The sequence below is a fragment of the Sciurus carolinensis genome, chromosome 10 (assembly GCF_902686445.1).
Source record: "Sciurus carolinensis chromosome 10, mSciCar1.2, whole genome shotgun sequence".
Taxonomy (NCBI): domain Eukaryota; kingdom Metazoa; phylum Chordata; class Mammalia; order Rodentia; family Sciuridae; genus Sciurus; species Sciurus carolinensis.
Genome location: NC_062222.1, coordinates 32330764 through 32342033, shown reverse-complemented (window position 1 = coordinate 32342033; position 11270 = coordinate 32330764).

The window sequence follows — 11270 nt, the reverse complement described above, 5'->3', positions numbered from 1 at the left end:
TATCCCACAGCAAGGATAGGTCAGCAATTTGACATTATGTCTCTTTGACATCAGGCTCTGTAGAAACCTCTGCCATAATAAATAGGGTATGGTTATGTCCACAATCCTGATAGAATCTAGATTTACTGTACAAAGGTCTCTCTAGTCATCACCCAAGTTGTACTGATTATATGCACATTGTAAAACATACTTTCTGTTAAGAATGAGTGAAGAATAGTACTGTGATTTTACTGATGTATGATGTGCCAAGTATTCTTTTTTATCTGCTGCAGCCTGATGGGTAACAAAGGATCTGTAGCTCAATAAGTAAAATAAAATAAAGATTGTGCTTATTATAGATAATGACCACCAGGATGAGAAAATATTTTGAGAGGCAAATTTGAAAACCCAAATGATTTCAAATCACTTTCCTAAGGAATTTTCCAGCAAAAAATAAATAAATTTGCCCTTAAACTCTTAAAAATTCCTCCATCAACACGTTTCTAAAAAAGTTCAAATAGCTACAGATGCTGGAATTGAGAGAGCTAATAAAAAAAATCGAAGAACTGTAAAAAGACATGGTCACAGTTAACATGTTTTATAGAGAGAATTCCTTCTGCAAATATTCATAGTTCAAATCCTAGTGGTCAGAGGGCTTTGGAGCTTTATTATTTAATATAAAATAGTTTGTACAATAAAACATGAAAATTATGAAAATGTTTCTGATAAGTGTATATCAAGGATATCTCAACTGGGGTTAGAAGGGGGACTGGGAAGGAAAGACTACCATTAGGCACACAATAGAGTCTTTCCTTTATCACTGGTAAATGTGAAGAAAGGAAATAAAAGAAATCACATCTTTGTAAAGATGTTAGTAGCAAAGTAGCTGGAAAACACATTGGTAACAAAACTCCCTATCTTTGGAATATTTTTATAATGATATACTTGTTCTATCTAGCAATAACCATGGTAAATAAATCTGAAGCATACAGACCCCATGACTTCCTGGAAAATACAATGTAAACTATGCAACTATATATATATACACAAGGGCAATGCTTCTTGACCAAATTAACTCCCTTTAATAAGTAAAGAGGTTAAGATGATTATAGAAGTTTCAGAGAGAGGAGATAAAATGACAATGAGGCTTTGATTAAAAAAAAAAATAGCTAATCTGGGCAGGGTAACAAGCCTGTAATGCCAGCCACTTGGGAGGCTGAGGCAGGAAGATCATAAATTCAAGTCAAAGCTCAGCATTGTAGCAAGACACTGTCTCAAAATAAACAGTATAAAGAGCTTAGTGGTAAAGCACCCTTGAGTTTAAATCTCAGTACCTAATATGAAAAAACCCAAAACAAAACAACAGCAAAAAAAAGCTAAAAACTTCTCCAAAACCAAGAAGGAAAAAATACTTTATATTTCAAAATCCTATAAGAAAAGGAATAATGTTAAGGGGGAAAAGTTACCTAATTAAAATTTAGAGTATCAAAGAAAAAATCTTAAAAGTTATTGTGAGAACAGGCAGATAGCCTACAAAAAAAACAACAAACAAAAACATAAAACAACACACAATAAGATCTAGATTAATATCAGACATTTCACAAGGAACTTTCAAGGGAAAATAAATTTAAAATGTCATCCTCAATGAAATAGTCATTTAAGAATAAGGGAGAAGCACAATTTCTAGAAATTCATGATCTCATAAAACTTACCTTCGTACATAGTACCCTGCTGCAAACAATGTCAAATCCAGAGAAATAAACTCAGAATACAAAAATCAGTAACATTTCTAAACATTCACAATGAACTGTCCAAGAAGGAAAGAGAAAAAAAGTCCCATTCACAATTGTTACAAAATAAATTATTTTTAAGAAGTCTTGAAATAAATTTAACAAAGGAAGTGAAAGATCTGTACACTGAAATCTATAAAGCACTGGTGATAAAATTTTAAGAAGACACAAACAATGGAAAGATATCTTGTGTTTATGAATTGGAAAAAATAATATTGTTAAAACATCCATACTTCCAGAGTTATTGATAGATTCAGTGCAATTTCTACCAAAATACCAGTGGCATTTTTTATAGAAATTGTAAAAATAATCCTAAATGGAACCACAAAAACTCTGAATAACTTAAATAAATTTTCTTGGTGGGGAGAGGTACAGGAGATTGAACCCAGGGTTGCTTTACCACTGAGTCACATCCCCAGGCCTTTTGTATTTTTTATTTTGAGACAGGGTCTTGCTAAGTTGTTTAGTACCTGGCTAAATTGCTGAGGCTGGCCTGGAACTTGTGATCCTCCTGCACAACCAAGATGAACCCCAAGCAATCTTAAACTAATATTAACAAGAAGAATCACACCAGTTGATTTTAAAATACACTAAAAAGCTATAATAATCAGAGTAGCATGGTACTGGCACAAAAACAGACACATAAACCAATGGAACCAAAGAGAAAGTTCAGAAATTAACCCTTTAATTTATTGCCAATTGATTTTTGATGTTGGTATCAAGAATGCAAAATGGGAAAGGATAGTCTCTTCAATAAATAGTATTGGGTAAACTAGATATCTACATGTAGAAGAATGAAATTAGACCCTTATTTTACAACATATGCAACAATCAACTCAAAACTGATTAGTGATTTCAACATAAGAACAAACTGTGAAACTAAAAACAAACATGCAAACAAACGGGAGAACTCCGTGGCATTGATCTGGACAATACCTTTTTGGACCCTAAAGTACAGAAAACAAAAGTGAAAATGGACAAATGTGATTACATCAAACTTCAAAGCATCTGCAGAGCAAAGGAAACAACACAGTGAAGATACAAATAGAAGATGGGAGAAAGTACTTGCAAACAACATTTAATAAAGAGTTAATATCCAGAATGCATTAAAAACTCAAGGGTAGAAAAAAGAGCCAGTTTTTAAAGTGAGCAAAGGATTTAATTAGACATTTCTCAGAAGAAAACACATGAAAAGGCAATAGGTATATGAAAAGAGGCTTGGTATCACTAGTCTCCAAGGAAAAACCAACCAATACCACAATGAGATATCATTTCACATCTGTTAGGATGTCTGTTATCAAAAACACAAGAGTTAAATGTTGGTGTGAGTGTGCTGTGGTGTAGATATGGGTTGTGTCCCAGGAGGTCATGTAGGAGACAATACAAGAAAGTTCAGAGGTGAATGATTGGGTTTGGAGAATTAATCAAATCAGTGAATTAATCCACTAATACAGATTAAATGGGTGCTAAAAGTAGGCAGGTAGGGTGTGACTGGAAGTGCTAGGTCACCAGGGTAAACTTTGGAGTTTAAATTTTGTTCCTGGTGGGTAGAGCTCTCTGCTTCCGGGTTATGAGCTGCTTTACTTTGCCAGGTCCTTCTGCCATGACATTCTACCTCATCTTGGACCTAGAGCTATGAAGTTTGCAGACCCCAGACTAAACCTCTGAACTGTGAGCCAAAATAAACCTTTACTCCTTTAAAGTTGTTCTGGACAAGTCTTTTGGTCACAGCAATGCAAAAGCTGTCTAAAACAGTGTATGGAGGAAAGGAAGCGAAATTTCACTTAGTGGGGAATAAATTGAAGAGATTGCATTGTGCAGCATAACGAGGTATTTTGAAAATCACTGAGAGATTTTAAGTGGTCTCACTAGAGAAAAATGATAAGTATGTGAGGTAATGCTTATGTTAATTAGCCTGATAAAAACCATTCCATAACGTATACATACTTTAAAACAGTATGCCATGCTGTGCATGATTAATACATACAAAATTTATTCATCCATTATAAAGTAAAGTACACTTTTAAAATCTTCTAACTAATATATTCTAACAGGAAGAAAAGACAGGTAGAAATTGCATATGATAAAATGATTAGCAAAGAAATCAGGAAAACATATTGACAAGTTTAAATAAATATTGAATTCAATAATAAAATGGATATATTTTTTAGTATTCCAGAATTAAATTTTCAGGCAACTTCAAGTAATATCTGAGTTGAGAGAAATATTAAAAGAAATACTCGTTAATAGTCTTACTTGGTTCAGAGAGTGAATAGCTATGCTACATTTATTTAGACTTTGTGGAAAATACTTAGATATGTGAGTTAAATTTTTTATACACAAAATAATATAACATGTAGATTTCTACCTGCTAGAGCAAAGACAGAATCAAGAAAATGAGATCAAAACAACAAAGAGAAGGAGAAAGAGACAGAGAGGTAAAAATACCACAAAAAACGTCAGATGCAGGTTCATATCACTAAAACAGTAAATATAGTAAATATGGGTATGTCAAACATGCATATCAATAGACACTCAATTTACAGTGTTAAACTTTTATTTTGAACTTACTTTTGATTTACACAAGAGTAGCAAAGGAAATATCCAGTTCCCATGTTTTTCATGAAGCTTGCTCTAATGTTAGCCGTCCTATCTACCAAACTAACACACTGGTCTCAGCATTGTCTCTAATTGAATTACAGACTTTAGCGTAATTTCTCCTGTCTTTCCATCAATGTCCTTCTTATGTTCTAGGATCCCATGAAGGATATCATATTGTGTTAATTATCATATCTTCTTAGTTTCCTTTAAAAAGCGAGTATCCTTGCTTTTCATGAACTTGATACAATTGGGAGGGGTATAGTCTGTTTTTATGCTTTCATTAGTGCATTATACATAATGTTGGGGTTCATTTTGACATTATTATACTTGCATGGAATATAATTTGCCCCACATGAGCCTCCAGTATTTCTGGTAATTAGGATTGAACCCAGGAGTTCTTTACCACTCATTCACATCCCCAGCCCTATTTAGTTTTTGAGGCAGGATCTCATGTTTCCCAGGTAGCTTTGAACTTGCCATCCTCTTGCCTCAGTGTCGCATGTAGCTAAGATTATAGGTGTGGGCCACTATGGTCAGCATGACCTTAACTCTTCTGAAGATGACTGGCCAGGTCTTTCATATGCCCCGCAATTTGACATCTAGTATTTTATTACAATTCAGCAACGGTTCCAGATAGATTTAAAAATAATTCATATCACAGAGTTATATGCAATTCACAGGAAATATACATAATGCAAATAAAACCAGAAAGATGAAAACAGAAAGTTATATGATATATTAGCATTAGGTAAAATGAAGAAGTAAAAGAGAAAAGCTTGAAATTGTGCAATACAGAAAAATTCATGCAAATAAATGCAACAATCCACCAGAAAAGTTCATTGTGAACTCATATGTATGCAGTCATATTTATTTTTAATATTTATTTATGTTTACATAAAGCTTCAAAAAATATAGGAGATAAATAAATCTAGCAGAACTGTGACAAGAAAATGACAAACCCATAATTTTAAAAAATGTTTCTTGCAGATTATGTTCAAACACACACAGTAAAATAAGAAATCACTAACAAATGATAGCCAAATATACCATCAATTATGATACTAAAATCTATACTCTTAAATAATTTTAGATTAAAGGAAAATAAAAATTAAATATGTGGAGCATTTATAACTAAACATCCATAAAAATATCTGTCCACATTTTTGGTATGCGGTAATACCGAAAGGAGAATTTATAGTGCATTTGTTGGAAGATAAAAATGGTTAGCAAAATATGGACAAAGCATTCAAATCAAAGTATTAGGGAAAAAAAATAGCAAACCAAACCTAAAGAAAATCGAAGAAAGGAAATAATGAAGATGAAAAGAGAAATGAATGAAATAAAATACACAGACACACACAATAAATGAGTTTATCAATAAAAGTCAATTAAGACCAATAATGTAGAAACTCTCAAATGAAATCATAAAAAGAAAAAACCTGAAAAATATCAAGATAGAAAGTGACATAGATTTTAATAAATATTTTATATGCTGCAAGACATTATGAATGATGTTGAGACAATAAAGTTAAAGTCTAAATGAAATGGATAATTTTCTAGAGAAAAATATAAATTATCAAAATTTGCCTAAGAAGGAAAACATCTGAATTGTTCAGTATACATATATTTTTAAAAGAGCACAGAATCATAAATGTCCCCCAGCTGATCCTCAATGGCACAAGAACAAATCAATTATATGGCAATTATAGAAAACTAAAAAAAAAAAACATTAATTTCAGGTTAATTTACTCTTTTCCAGGGTTTGGTAAGACCTAGGAAGTTGCCCAACTCATTTTATGAGACTGGTGTAAGCCTGATGGCTAAACAGAATATAGATAACATTAAAAAAAAATAAATGGCCAATCTCACGTATAAGTACATATATAACAATTTTATAACTTTTAAGTGACTAAACTAAATATATAAGAAATATGCCAAAAATAATACATCACAAATATAGCTCATCCCAGGAAAAGTGGTATTATTTCAAATTACACAGTAACTATGTAGTAGGTTATAAGAGAAAAGCAATATGACCATCTCAATTGCTAAAAATTAAAACAACGCATTCAGCGTTTAGCTTCACAAAATTGCTTGATGTTATCTTCTAACTATACCACTTATTACAAAAGGACAATGAATTCTTCCATATAATCTTGGTAGTACTGTGATTGCATGGGATGTAGTTACCTTGCAGAATAATTTTGTACTATCAATTAAATTTTGGCTAACTACTGATGTGTGGTATTCTACTTGCTATCTACTTCCCAGAAACATTCTTACATAAATACCAGGAGATATTCACAAAAATGTTTATGGAAGATTTATTTGAAATAATAAAATATTTTTAAAATTTTATATTAATTGCTAATTAAATAAAATGTGATACATACTTATAAAGGAATAGTCTGGGTATTTATGTGAAATATTCTCAAACACTAATATTGTTATATTTTTCTTTTCAGTATTTAATTTAGATTAATAATCATGGATGCACCCAGGAATGATTACATAGGATCTCAATAAACAAATGGATGTGATCACAGCTTCAGCTTTATTATTCTCTTCTCTTTCACATTCCATTCTCTTTTAAACAATAAGATCACGTGTTTATATGTCACTGATAAAAAGAAAAAAATAAGCAAAATTTAAAGGAAATATAATATAAAGTTAAAATGATACAATTCTCAATGTTGGAATATGGATAAATATTTTCCTTTACCATGTTTCTGATTTTTTCCACTCTTACCTCTCTCTTCTTCCCTCTCATACACACACAAATTTAAAAGCATAATATAGAAAGATAGCTCAGTCTTCAAAAGAAAGGGGTTTTGCCCAGGCAGAGAAATAATATGGAAGCATTAATAGGAAGCAAGAAAAATGCTAATTCAAGTCCCATAACTCATATATGGTGAAACAAACAAACAAAAAAAACCCCACACCTATTTAACTTAGATATAATTTAATATCTATTTCACAGTTTGATATCTAACAGAAAGTTCTCTGGAGAGTCCAGATTAAGTACAAGCAAGGCAGGGTAGTAAACAGAACAAATAAAACTTGAGGATGAGAAGCTTTAGAAAGACTGGGCATTCAAGAGTGCACGGAGGAAGATACGTGGGAAGGAGGGAGCTAGAGGAAGACTGGGCCCAGAAATGGAAAATGAGTTGGGTTTGGGACTGCAATCAAGAATGGCCAGTCAGGAATACGTATAAGTTAGGATACCCTAACAAAATGTCTGCAGGTCCCCAAATCCCAGGAGGATGGGAGTGACTTGACCTATGTCAAAAGAGTTAAATGTAGCCTGAATTTTGTATAAGTCCAAAAAACTAAACTAGGTGAACAGGGAGGCAACTGGATATGTTTCTTCTCAGGATCATTTGGCATGGAAGTAATAGGGGTTGTTTTTGATGTATGGAATGAAGTGGGGTGAGAAGGGTGTATAGTTCGTTTTATGAGGTGGAGAAGAATGAGCCTGGGGTACATACAAGAATGGGAGTATTTTTAAATGAATAAACACACAAATAAATAAATGGAACAATCTGTGGAGACTAAGTTTTCTTTGTGGGCCATCTGGTTCATATCAATTAGCACACACTTATTTTATTTGATCTTTAAATAGGCATTCTGGCAAAAAGCTCCTAATGTAACCTTAAGTGAAACTGTTCCGTATATACATAAAATAGCCTTCAGAACTTCAAAAGGGGAAAAAATATAGTATGTATTAGTTACAAATAGAACACAATTGACGTTATTAAAATTTTTGCATATTTGTATACTTATATAAATATATCCAGTATGTCTATATACACGTACACATATTCATGTGCAAACATGGGTATGTGTGTCTCGTGTGTGTCATATGTGTGTGGAGGTTGGGTTAACCTACACCACTCTCATCTTAATTTGTTGTTTTGTAGGTAGAATACAAAATAAATCAGGGAAATAAAGTATACTACCCCTTAAAAACATACATAGGAATGGATGGCATCTAAAGGCCTTTTAAAGACCCTAGATATTTAAATAACGAAACAAAGTGTTATTGTATTTTCAGACATTCTTTTTCTGTTCTGGGAGTTACGGTATCTGCTTCTCATGTCTCATCAAATAGTATCGATAGTTGAAACTCACCAATTTAATAAATTAATTTACCTTAGTTTCTGTCCAGCAATATATTCATCTGAAGTGTTAAACACTTCAGAAAATGTTTTCTCAGTAAATGTACAGGAACTGTGGTTCTAATACAAAATATATTGCCTTAGTGGGAGATAAATATGATTTTAATAGTTAGAAATTCAAGTTGGTTTCATATATTTTAAGGATGAGTTCAGAATACAAAACATTATCATTATACAGAATTGGGTTAATTGGATATTTTGATTAATTGAGAATAACCATTATATTTAGTAGCTGGAACTTCAAAACATTAGACTATGATTCTATTAAACATAATTTAATATTCCATCTATGTTTCATAAAGAAACTTGGAATCATAGGGTTTTCCAGGATCATCATCATGAGAATTATTACCTTTTGTTTTTACCATGCATAGATTAATTATAAGAAATTGAAGTTCAATTTGTATATTATGTTTAATATAATTCTTTTTCTTTCAAAGATTCAGAAACATTCTCATTTATTCATGTTTTACTTTATATAGGATGGAAACTATATGAAATATTATCCTTAAATATGTGAATTTGGAAATTCTTTTTTTTTTGGCATTATTATCTTATATTGAATAACCCACAACCTAGCTTCTAATTATGAGTTACAAGTCAATATTCCAGACTCCTTTGCTTATTCCAATAATATCTCAATAAGTAATTTATAGTTCTATCTAACCCTCAAATTATATTCTATATGGATATCAATAAATTTGAATGCTAAGATATCTAAAGAGCAGAAGTAGTATGCATCTTTTGTCAAAATGGCTATGTGTTTTTTATTAGCTTAACATTCATTTTAATAAAACCATTTTGAAAAAAATGTGTTGTTAATAGTAATTTTACTGCAAGAAATAGCATAGTAGTAGTATGAAATAAAACCAGATAATTAAACATAGCTCCTTACATACTTATGTTCTGGGAGCTCTGCTGTGTACTGTGTATATAATGATACATTAAATTGTCACAATGTATGAAGTTGTCATTTTATTAAAAATACAAGTGGAGAAACTGAGGTTCACTCAAGTAAATGCTTTGCCAAGATCTACACAACTAGTGAGTATGACGCTAGCCAAGTCTATGTCCAAGTCATTGCTTTTAACCATTATAAAGACAGACATAACATTATAATTCATAAAACTTATATTATTATTCATCCCCTCTTTAAAAATGGGATGACCGAAGAAAACAAAGATTCTTTGACAAAGTCAGCAGGGTTGTAGGTGGCAAACCCTGAATCATAACCCACTATTTCCAATCCAAGTTTCTTTCTCCCTTCTTCTCCTATCTCCCCCTATATTTGTATGGGATATTGGCTTTCAGGTTAATTTAGCCCCTTAGTTTATTATGCAATGATGCATATTCCACATATATTCCTCACAACATTTTACACTTTAATTTGGACATTTAAATCAATTCACCTACAAGTTTGAAAGTTTCCAAGATGCCAGTGGACTGATGGGAAACTAGTGATTTTCAAATGAAAGAGCTTTTGAGCCTAGGAATGAATGAACCGGAAAAATGCAGCTGTGTTTAGAAAGAGGGTTTATAATAGTCCAAGACAGAATTTATTAGGTTATTCCCTCTTAATGAGTTCCACATAATATGCTCTCAGTTAATATGTTAAAGATCATCTTTGTAGTTGACAAGCCAGCAGACTTCGACTTAGCCTTAGGAAACATGCTGGAGTTTGTTACTAAGCAAGCAGAACTGATGCTGTGCTTGTCTTTCACATTCCAAGAACAAGATTCTCAAAAGCCTTATGCTGAGGGTATGGTCATCAAAGAGAGGCAGACAGATATCTACTACTGTCAAATTCTATTTCCCTTCTGCCTCATTTACAATTCTCAGAAAAGAACAGTCTGTCCAGTGGGAACATACAATAAACTAAGTTGAATTTTCCAAAGACTAAAATGATTTGCATCTTCCCCTAGTTTGCCATTTCACACACAAAAAAGTGTTTTTCTTACTGTCATCAATGGCACAGGGCAGGCAATACTAATTGACTAATAAAATCTCTATTCATTGAGGTAATTGGCAATGAACCTGCAGTTTCACTGCAATTCTTGCTAAACTGTGGGGGGCTCTGCCCTCCTTTGGGCTACTTCACTCTCAATGACATTAATTGAACTGCAAATGCCTCAGGCTGCAAATCGGGATTTACTGAAAATTGTGTCAGGTTATAGGATTGAGATCAGATGTGGGTTTTAGTTAAGAAACTTTAGCTAAAGTGCATTACATCACCAGCTCAGGAAGCTCTACTGCTCATTATTTCCTCAACAATGTTAAGTAGGATAAAAATTCAAATTGCATGTTAAGACTTTTTACTTCAATGTTTCTTCACTTTGCAACTTACATTTCTTCTTAGTTTCAGTAAACTTCTGACTTCTAGCCTCAATGTTCTGTGTTCTATTATAAAAGTTTCTATTTAGTCATCTTAAAGTATTTCTTCTTTATTTTTCTTTTAGACAAGTGATTTTGTTCCATCTTATGCCTTTTAATATGCATTATATTTTCATTTGTATTACAGTGATTTATGTATTTAGTATATTTGTCCTTCTCCCACTGTTGACTATATATCACTTAAGAATGGAAGTTATGTTTTATTCATCCTATAAACTCTTACTGATTTACAATCTTTCTGTTCCGAATTTCTTTCTGAGAGGGTTTTAAAGGAATTGCTCTTGAGTGTGATATGTGAGATTTGAGAAATTTGAAAATACTTATGGGAGTA